General features: G+C 36.8%; 1 long non-coding RNA gene across 1 annotated transcript; it reads right to left on the bottom strand.

The window, feature by feature from the left end:
• Window positions 1-1751: 1751 nt before the first annotated feature.
• LOC119877077 lies at window positions 1752-5962 on the bottom strand. The gene is made up of 3 exons (XR_005371076.1): window positions 5870-5962; window positions 5619-5720; window positions 1752-1972 (listed from the first exon to the last, which is right to left on the bottom strand). It is a non-coding gene; the product is annotated as an uncharacterized LOC119877077 (long non-coding RNA).
• Window positions 5963-10150: the final 4188 nt, after the last annotated feature.

Raw genomic sequence — 10150 nt, 5'->3', positions numbered from 1 at the left:
GGCCTGCACTTCTGACTCTCAATCAGATACTCTTGGTTCATTCTAGCTCACTCTTCTTTAGATGAAGCTGATGGGGGTTAAAGATATTTACCATCTATATTAGTTTCCCAGGGGAGCAGTAACAAAGTACCACAAACTGAGTGGCTTAAAACAATAGAAATTTTTTTGTCTCGGGGTTCTGGAGGCTAGAAGTCCAAAATCAAGGTGCTGAGGGGGCCATGCTCTCTCTGAACCCTCTAGGGGGAGGGTTCATCCCTGCCTCTTCCAGTTTCTGGTAGCCCAAGATGTTCTTTGGCTTGTGGCATCATAACTCTAATCCCTACCTTTGTTTTTACCTGGTGCTCTCCTTGTGTATTTATTTCTGTGTCTTTACATGTCCATCTTGTCATAAGACACTGTATAAGAGCCTACTTTACTCCAATGTGATCTTATCTTAACTAATTACATCTGCAGTGACCCAATTCCAAATAAGGTCCCATTCTGAGGTACTGGGGGGTTAGAATTTCAACATATCTTTTTTGGGGAATACAATTTAACCCTTAACGCCATTCCAAAAGGACTTGAATTTCATTGGGGTCATTGAAAGACCCCTAGATAAACAAATAAAATTAAAATGATTGAATTACATTCACTGATAAAATAATAATTTGCATTGTACATTGTGGTGTGCCAGTACCATCTCATCTGATCCTTACTTAGTTCTCTGAGGTAAACAAGTATGGTAGATTGTTATAGTAATGGTCCTCAATTAACCATTCTTCCTATATCTATTTGTGTAGCTTTTTTGACAATGGTTCTGGCTTTAGCCTTATGACTTGCTTTGGCCCATGGAAAATTAGTAAATATGATGCAAACATAGGCTACTAAAGTGTTTATATATTGGGCTTTTGCCTACTCTTGTTGTTGGGAACTCTTTTGCTATCAGGTGAAGAAGCCAGGACCTGTCTATGGACAGGGACTTCCTATCACTGTGACAGGTTGTCTCAGTTGAGGCCCTACCCCAACCAGCCTCCAGCTGATCTGCCAGCTGATTGTAGCTAAGTGAGTGACCCCAGGAAGAACAGTAGAGGAACAGTCACCTGAACCCAACCCAATACTGGACTCACAGAATCATGAGCAAATAAAATGGTTGTTTAAATCCACTAAACTTTTGTGTGGTTTGTTACTCAACAATGTATAATTGACACAGACAGTATTGCTCCTATGTCATAGATGAAGAAACCAACTCTCCAAGGATTTGATTGACTTGCTTATCATGACAAAGACTGGAAAGAAAGAGAAAGTCTTATCCTTTTTGATGCAAGAACCTGGCATTTGAACACAGTGCTATGGGCATTTCTGATCTTCCCTGATTAATAATATGTGACAGAGTTTGAGAAATTCTAGAAGAAAGGAATAAAGTATTCTCGGGGCTAAAGTCTGACCAAATGTAAAGAGACTATAGAGATGAGGCTTTTTTTTTTTAATCTGGAAAGTCAAACGTGTGTAAGGTAAGGGAAGTAAAGCCTGCAAAACCATGGTTGGGGGTAGACACAAACTAATCTGAAAATCTGAAAACTGGGGAGCAGAAGGACAGCCTCTAAAGCTTGAAAGAGGCAATTTTAGGACAAATGAAGGACAGGGCTTCTTTTCACAGTGAGTATTCAGTTAATAGGACTCATTACTTTCAAGTGTGGTATAGGTTTAAAATATAAATGGTTTTATTTATTTATTTGTTTATGAATATATACAATCACATTTTTTGAGGACATATTATGGTAGGCACCATGCTAAGAGATGGGGATTCAGAAATTAATAGTACACAGTCATCTCACCCATATTCCAGCAAGAGATAGACATGTTGATTCCTCAATCCACGTATGCTGATTGAACACTATGTGTGCCAGATCTTGCGCTAGCACTGCAGGTAGATTGGTGAGCAAAACAGAAATCACTCCTGTCCTTCTGAAGTCACTCCTTGAGCCCACAGTTTCTTAAAGAAGGCAGATGTTAGAGAAATAATTAAATTATAACACAAGACTAATTAGTCACTAATGAGCATGGTGTTGTAACAGAGAAGTACAGGGAGCTTTAGGAATATACAAAAAGGAGTTATTATGTAGTCTAGGGAGTCATAAAAGATCTCCCTGAGGAATTTAGGTGTAAGCTGACAACAGGAGCTGAATAGCAGTGAAGTTGGCAGAGAGAGAGAGGGAGAGAGAGGTGGGGAAGAACATTCATAGAGGGAACATCATGTGACAGAGGCTGGAGAAGAGTTATTTGAGGAACTGCAAGATGTCTCATATGGCTGTGTTGAAGGAAACAATAGGGGTAAGAATGAGCTAGAGTAGGTCCTTTTCTGCCATGCTCTGCAGCCCCCAGAGGCTCAAAACTAAAAATTACATCACCTGGGCTACATAGACCTCTGACTTCCAGTTGGGTCTGGGCAACAGAAGCATGAGTAGGAGATCAGAGAATATGGGGCAAAGAAGGCATGGCATTTCTTCTCCTACTCTCACCCTGCTTGGGTGCTGAGGTTCTGGCAATAACTGTATCTTATAACAACATTTCCTGTTGAGTGGCCCCACTTCAATGGACCTAGTTTTATTGGTTTTGGTAACACCCTTTGTTCATTCTGCTCATTAAAGCCTAGCAGTCACAATGACTTCCTACTTTTTCCTAGTCCCAAGTGCCTTAATCTCCCTTTTTGCTCCTTTAACTTCTATAAATAGTCTCTTTATTAAATTGTCTTTAAATTCCAGTTGAAGGTGCCTCCTATTTTCTGCTCAGGAGCTTAACTAAAGGTCACACTAAGGACTTTGGACTTAGTTCTAGGGTCAATGATAAGATGTTTCTGAGATTTCAGCATAGGAGTGATATGATATTTGTTCTTTAAAATATCCAGTGGTTTCTGCTCCTAGTAATGACAGAGAAAGGTCTTACCAGACTGTCTCGCCTGTAAAAATCAACTAAAAATCTGGACAAGTAGTTAAAAAAGTGCAGCTACACGAAGCATACACGAAGCAGTAGAAAATCAACAGGAACAGATAGACTTTTTATGGAAGTATGCTCTCAGAGGAGGGGATTTTTTTTTTTTTCTAAAGTAAGTTCTCGTTTTTGTGGCTTTTCCCATGAAAACAAGTGTAGTGATATGATGCTGGAGATGGCAGAGTGCTTGTGTAAAAACGGGAGTCTCTCTGGGCTAGGAAACTAGGAAATTGAAGCCAGAGAAATTGTGGCTGCTAAAGAGAGTGGAGGAATCATGGGAGGGAAAGAGCCAAAGAGGATCCCAAATTCTGATTACCCATATTTCTCAATGATCCCTCATACCATACATTTACAAAATAGACTGACAGTGATTCAGTTAAAGAAAAAAATACTTGAACAGACACAGGACACAGGGACTGTTACCCAAGAAAGAGAGTTAGTGGTTCTTATCAGAGGGAAGAAAACACAGAATCACAAATTTCCATAACTTTCCATAAATATTTACAACGATCAGTATACAACTCAAATTTATCTGACATACAAAAAGCCAGGAATTTGGAACATATTCTTGAGAAAAAAGAAAATCTGAAAACAACCCTGAGATGACCCAGATATTGGAACTAGCACACAGGATTTTAAAATGGCACTATAACTATCCTCAATGAAGTAAAAGAAAATATGCTCATGATGAATGAAAAGATAGGATGTCTCAACAGAGAAAGAAAAATGATTTTTTAAAAAACCTAAGTAGGGGATCCCTTGGTGGCTCAGCGGTTTGGCGCCTGCCTTTGGCCCAGGGCGCGATCCTGGAGTCCCAGAATCGAGTCCTGCGTCGGGCTCCCAGCTTCTTCCTCTACCTGTGTCTCTGCATCTCTCTCTCTCTCTCAATATGTCTATCATGAACAAATAAATAAATAAATCTTTAAATAAATCTTTAAATAAATAAATAAATAAATAAATAAATAAATAAATAAAAAACCTAAGTAGTTAGCAAAAGAAAAAAATCTAAGTGGAAACTTTAGTACTGAAAAATACAATATCAAGGATGAATGGACTTAACATCAGTGGAGATAACAAAGGAAATAGTAAGTGAACTTGAAAATGGAGCAATTGAAATTATCCAAAGTGAAGAACAGGGCATAAATAAATAAAAAAATAAACAAATTTAAAAATGCATTATAGCAAAATTGTGGAAAGTCAAAAATAAAAAGTAAATCTTGAAGACAGCAAAAGAAAAATGATACATTGCATAAAGGGAACAATTCCATTTAAGTTTCATTTCCCACTAAAAAACATGGAAGTTGGAAGAGTAGAATATCTTTCAAGTAGAGAAGGAAAGAAAACTGTTGACACAGAATTCACTTCAGTGAAAATATCCTACAAGAATTAAAGTTAGCTCTCCAAACAAATGCTGCCAAGCAGCCATAATGGACACAAGCTGTGTGTGGCCCATCAAGCTGGCCAGGTTATCAAGGTAATGAGCACGGAGGGTGTAGAGGGAGAGGGAGATAAACCCAAGCAGACTCTATGCCAAGTCTGAAGCCTGACCCTAGAACCCAGGACCATGACCTAAGCTGAAACCAAGAGTTGGTTGCCTAATTGGCTGAGCCACCCGGGTGCCCCTTGCAAGGTTTAAATAATTTGTGTGAAATAGAACCATATTAACTGTAAGCTAACCCATTTTGTAAAAAAATTAGGGATGTGTATTATAATTCCTATGGCAACCACTAAAAGTAATGCAAAGAATAAAAGCTAATGTGACAGGAAAATTAAAATTAAATCTTAAAAAAAGTTGAAAAAATAAAAAAATAGGATTGGAGGAACAGTAGAACAAAAGAAAACAAAACAAAAACCAGAGGAAAAATATAAAAAAACAATCTAAATGGTAGCTCCAAATCCAACCCTACCAATAATTATATTAAATATTAATGTACTAAAATACTCCATTTAAAAGATATAGATTATCATATTGAAGAAAATAGGATCCAATTATATGTTGTCTATAAGAGACACACACTCTAAAGACAGATATGTTGAAAGTAAATGGATGAAAAAAATACAATGTGAACACTAAGATGGAAAGCTTAAGTGGCTACATTAATATCAGAAAAAGGAGAATTCGAGACAAAGGGTATTACTAGAGCCAAAGGGAAACATTTCACAATGATAAGAAGGGTCATTTCACTATGACTTTACTTGCAAATATATATATGCCTATAACAAAGCTTCAATATAGATGCAACAAAATAGATGGAATTAAAGAGAGAAATAGAAAATTCCACAGTCATTGGTAATTTTATCATCTCTCCCCAGCAATTGATAAAATGAGATCAAGAAATCAATAAAAAACTGATTTGGACAACAATGTCAATCACTGTGGTTGCATTGATATTTATAGAATATTACACTGAATGATGACAGAATATATATTCCTTTCAAGGGTACGTGGTGTGTTTGCCAGGACAGATCATAAGTTGGGTCATAAAGCAAATTTTAAATTTAAAAAGGTTGACATCATAGCCTTTTGGCTTTCAGCTGGGAGGGGGTGAAAGTGCAACTGTCTTTAGTGCTCCCAAGTCTGGGTTCATCTAACACCAGCCACCTCCACCATGTCACCTAAATTCAATACCAACCATATTAAAATCATATACCTGAGGTGCACTGGTGAGGAAGTCAGTGCCATGTCTACTCTGGTCTCCAAGATAAGTCCCTTGGGTCTATATCCAAAAGTTTGGTGATGACATTGGAAGGGTCTGAGGATTACAGTGAAACTGACCATTAAGAACAGATAGGCCCAGATTGAAGTGGTACCTTCTGTCTCCACCCTGATTAATAAAGCCCTCAAGGAATCACCAAAAGACAGAAGGAAGCAGAAAAACATTAAGCACGGTGGAAATCTCACTTTTGATGAGATCGTCAACATTGTCTGACAGATGTGGCACTGATCTTTAGCCAGAGAACTCTCTGGAACCATTAAAAACATTCTGAGGACTGCCCAGGCTGTGGGCTGTAGTGTTGTTGGTTGCTGTCCTCATGACATCACAGATGACATCAGTAGTGGTGCAGTGGAATGCCCAGTTAGTTAAGAACTACAAAGGAAAATATTTCAATAAAGGATCATTTGACAACAACAACAACAACAACAACAACAACAACAAAAAGATTAACATCATAGAGAATATGTTCTCTGATTACGGTGAAATTAAATTAGAAATCAATAGAGCCTAGGTGGCTCAGTCAGTTAAGTGTCTGCCTTTGGCTCAGGTCACAATCCCAGGGTCTTGCTTCTCTTTCTCCCTCTCCTGCTCCCCCTGCTTGTTCTCTCTCTCTCTCTCTTTCTGTCAAATAAATAAAATCTTTAAAAAAATCATCAAGATAATTAGGAAAACTCCATATATTTGGCAATTGAGTACCACAGTTCTAAATAATCCAATAATTAGAGAAGTCATAGTAGAAATTAGAAGACATTTTGAATTAAATGATAATGGAAATGTAACACATTGAAATTTGTGGGATGCTACTAAAGCAGTGCTGATTGTAGGACTGGAACAGGGGATATACAAGATGAACCTAGAACATCTTTCACTAGAGAGTAAGGAAATGCTCAAAAATCAGGATAGGGGCAGGTGGAAGGGATACAGGAACAAACTAAAAAAGCTCCCATGTCCAAAGCTGGGACAATCTGAGCTACAAAACCAGTAATGCAGTATTGGATTATGGCCCAAAATATAAAATAAATATCCATGAATCTGTGTTGATATAAATCAATGACTGAATAAATAAATGTGGGAGAAGAGACAAGTCTTCTGTACAGAAGAATTCCGGATAAATTATATGAATGCTACTCCCAGCCTCTTGAGTATGAGCTGTCGAATAAAGTATGGAAAGGGATTGGAAGAGAGGGAGATGGGGTGTAACTTTAGTGGAAAAACCTGACAATCACAACCCCAGATAACTGATCAAGATTAACATTGTCATTGATAAGCCATGCTGATAAAAACCCTTGATATGACGTGATGAGAATGGCACTTTACCTTTGTGATCTTTCTCCTCAAAATCCATAACAACCACTCTTGCCTGAAAAAGACAAGCTGAGAGACAGTCTACAATATATCTTACTGGTATTCCTCAAAACAGTCAAGGTCATCAAAAGCAAAGAATCTGAGAAGCTAAGTCAGGAGGATGACTAAATATAATGGAATATCCTGGATGGGATTCTGGAAAATGAAAGGATCTTAGGGAAAAATTTGTGAAATCCAAAGAAAGTGTTGATTCACTTAATAGTGATACACTCATGTTGATACCTTAGTTGTGACATCTACCATAGCAATGTGAAATGTAAATAGTAGAGGCAACAGGGTGAGGGGTATATGGAAACTCTGTACTATGTTTGCAACTTTTCTTTAAGTCTAAAAATATTCTAAAATTAGTAATTTATTCAAAAAATTATGGGATGGACCTAGAGCAATGTGGAAAGGGAGATTTATAGGCCTAATGCTCATATCAGGAAAAAAATACCCTAAAATTACTTATCTAACTTCATCACTTTAGATGTTAGCAAATGAGAAATTAAACCCAAAGTAAATAGAAGGAAGGAAATAATAAAGACCAGAACTCAGTGAAATAGAAAATGAACAATGAGAAAGTAAAAATAAAAAAGCTGGTTCTTTGAAATTATCAATAAAATCTGTGGGACTATCATCAGACTGATCAAGACAAAAAGAGATAAGATACAAATTAACAATATGAGGAATGAAAGAAAAAATATTACTATAGACTGTGTAGTCATGAAAAGAATAATAAGGATATATTGAGGACAACTTTAAGTCGGTAGATGTAACTACCTAGATGAAATGGACACATTCCTTGAAAGACCAAAATTGCCAAAAGTGATTTAGAAAGAAGCAGAAAACTTTAATAGGCCTATATAAAATACAGAAATTGAATTCATAGTTAAAACTTCATCTACAAAGATAACTTCAAGTCCAGATGGCTTCACTGGTGAATTCTATGAAACATTTAAAGAAAAAAAATCATAGTAGGCCCACAAAAATTCTTTAAGAAAATAGAGGAGGAGGGAACACTTCCCAACTTATTTTATGAGGCTGGTATAACCCTGATTCCAAAACCAGATAAAGACATTACAAAAAAAGAACTATAGACCAACATCCCTCATGAATAGAAGCATAAAAATCCTTTATAAAATATTAGCAAATAAAACCAGTGACATATAAAAAAAGGTAATACATCATGACCAAGTGGAATTTATTCCAGGAATGCAAGATGGGCTTAACATTTCAAAATCAATCAGTGTAACTCAACAAATTAACAGAATAAAGAAGGAAAACAATATGATCATTTCAATAGATGCAGAAAAGCTTTTGTCGAGTTGGATACCCTTCCATAAATAACACACACACACACACAAAACATTCAGCAAATTAGGAATAGGAGGGAACTTTTTCAACCTAATTGAAGAGATCTTTTAAAACCTACATTTTACTCCAAGGTGGAAAGCTTGGTGATTTCTCCCTTAAAGGCAAAGATAACTTCTCTCACCACTAGTATTCAGCATTGTCCCAGAGGTTGTAGCCAGTGTAAAATATGTCAATGAAAAGAAATAAAATGCATGTATATTGGACAAGAAGAAGTGAAACTGTCTTTCTTTGAAGGTAACATAATTGTATATGAGGAAAATCCCAAAGATTCTACAGAAGAGCTACTAGAACTAACACATAAATTTAGCAAGATCTCAGGATATAAGGTCAATATAAGGAAATTAATCTTTTTTTTTTTTTTAATAAAAGGCTCCATACTGAGTGTGGAGCCCAATGTGGATTTTTTTTTTTCCTTAAAGAAGTCTCCACACCCAGTGTGGAACCAGATGTGGAGGCCCAAATTCACAACCCTAAGATCAAGACTTGAGCTGAAATCAAGAGTTGGATGATTAACCGACTGAGCCCCCCAGGTACCCCTAATCTTATTTTTATATACTAGCAATGAGAATTTAGAAAAAAAATTTTTTAAATCTTCATTTGCAATAGCATGAAAAATACTTAGAAATAGATTTAACAAAAGATGTGTAAGATCTGTATGCTGAAAACTAGAAGCCATTACAAAGGAAGACTTAATTAAATGGCTTCTATGTTAATGGATTATGTGTTAATGAATTGGAATATTCAATATGATTAAGATGGTAATTCTCCCCAAACTGACCTGTAGATTCAATGCAATCTTAATGAAAATCCTAGAAGGTATTTTTGAAAAAACTAATATACTGATGCTAAAATTATATGAAAAAGACAAAATGCGTAGAGTAGCCAAAGTAGTTATGAAAAAGGACAAAGTTGGATGACTTACATTATCTGATTTTAAAACTTGTCATGACTCATAGTGATCAAGATATATGGTATTGAAATAAATATAGACAGATCAGTGGAATGGATTAGGGAGTCAGAAATAGACTCCCAGGGCAGCCCTGGTGGCGCAGGGTTTAGCGCCGCCTGCAGCCCAGGGTGTGATCCTGGAGACCCGGGATCGAGTCCCACATCGGGCTCCTTGCATGGAGCCTGCTTCTCCCTCTGCCTGTGTCTCTGCTTCTCTCTCTCTCTGTGTCTCTCATGAATAAATAAATAAAATCTTTAGAAAAAAAAAAAAAGAAATAGACTCCCATATCATATATAGTCAATTGATCTGTTAAAAAGAGAGAGAGAGAAAGACTAAGGGCACCTGGGTGGTGCAGTTGGTTAAAAGTCTGACTCTTGGTTTTGGCTCAGGTCATGCTCTCAGAGTCCTGGGGTCTAGCCCCACAGTGCACTCCCCTCACTCAGCTCAGGGTATGCTTGGGATTCTCTCTCCTTCTGTCCCTCCTGCTCCTGTTCTCGCTCTCTCTCAGATAAATAAATAAATCTTTAAAAAAAAAAAAGACTTTTTTTCTCTTTTTTATAAATAGATTTTATTTTTTAGAGTGGTTTTAGGTTCATAGCAAAAGTGAGTGGATAGTAAAAAAAGTTCCCATATATATCCTACTCTGACAGGTACACAGCCTAACCTACTATGAACATCTTGTACCAGAGAGGTACATTTGTTAGAACTGACTTGATCAGTTCATTTGTTAGAACTACTTTGATCTCATCATTGTCACCCAAAGTTCATAGTTTACATTAGGTCTTACCCTTGGTGT

This window comes from Canis lupus, chromosome 16 (genome assembly GCF_011100685.1).
Source record: "Canis lupus familiaris isolate Mischka breed German Shepherd chromosome 16, alternate assembly UU_Cfam_GSD_1.0, whole genome shotgun sequence".
Taxonomy (NCBI): Eukaryota; Metazoa; Chordata; class Mammalia; order Carnivora; family Canidae; genus Canis; species Canis lupus.
The sequence above is the reverse complement of the archived record's forward strand: the minus strand, read 5'-3'. Positions and strand labels throughout refer to the sequence as shown.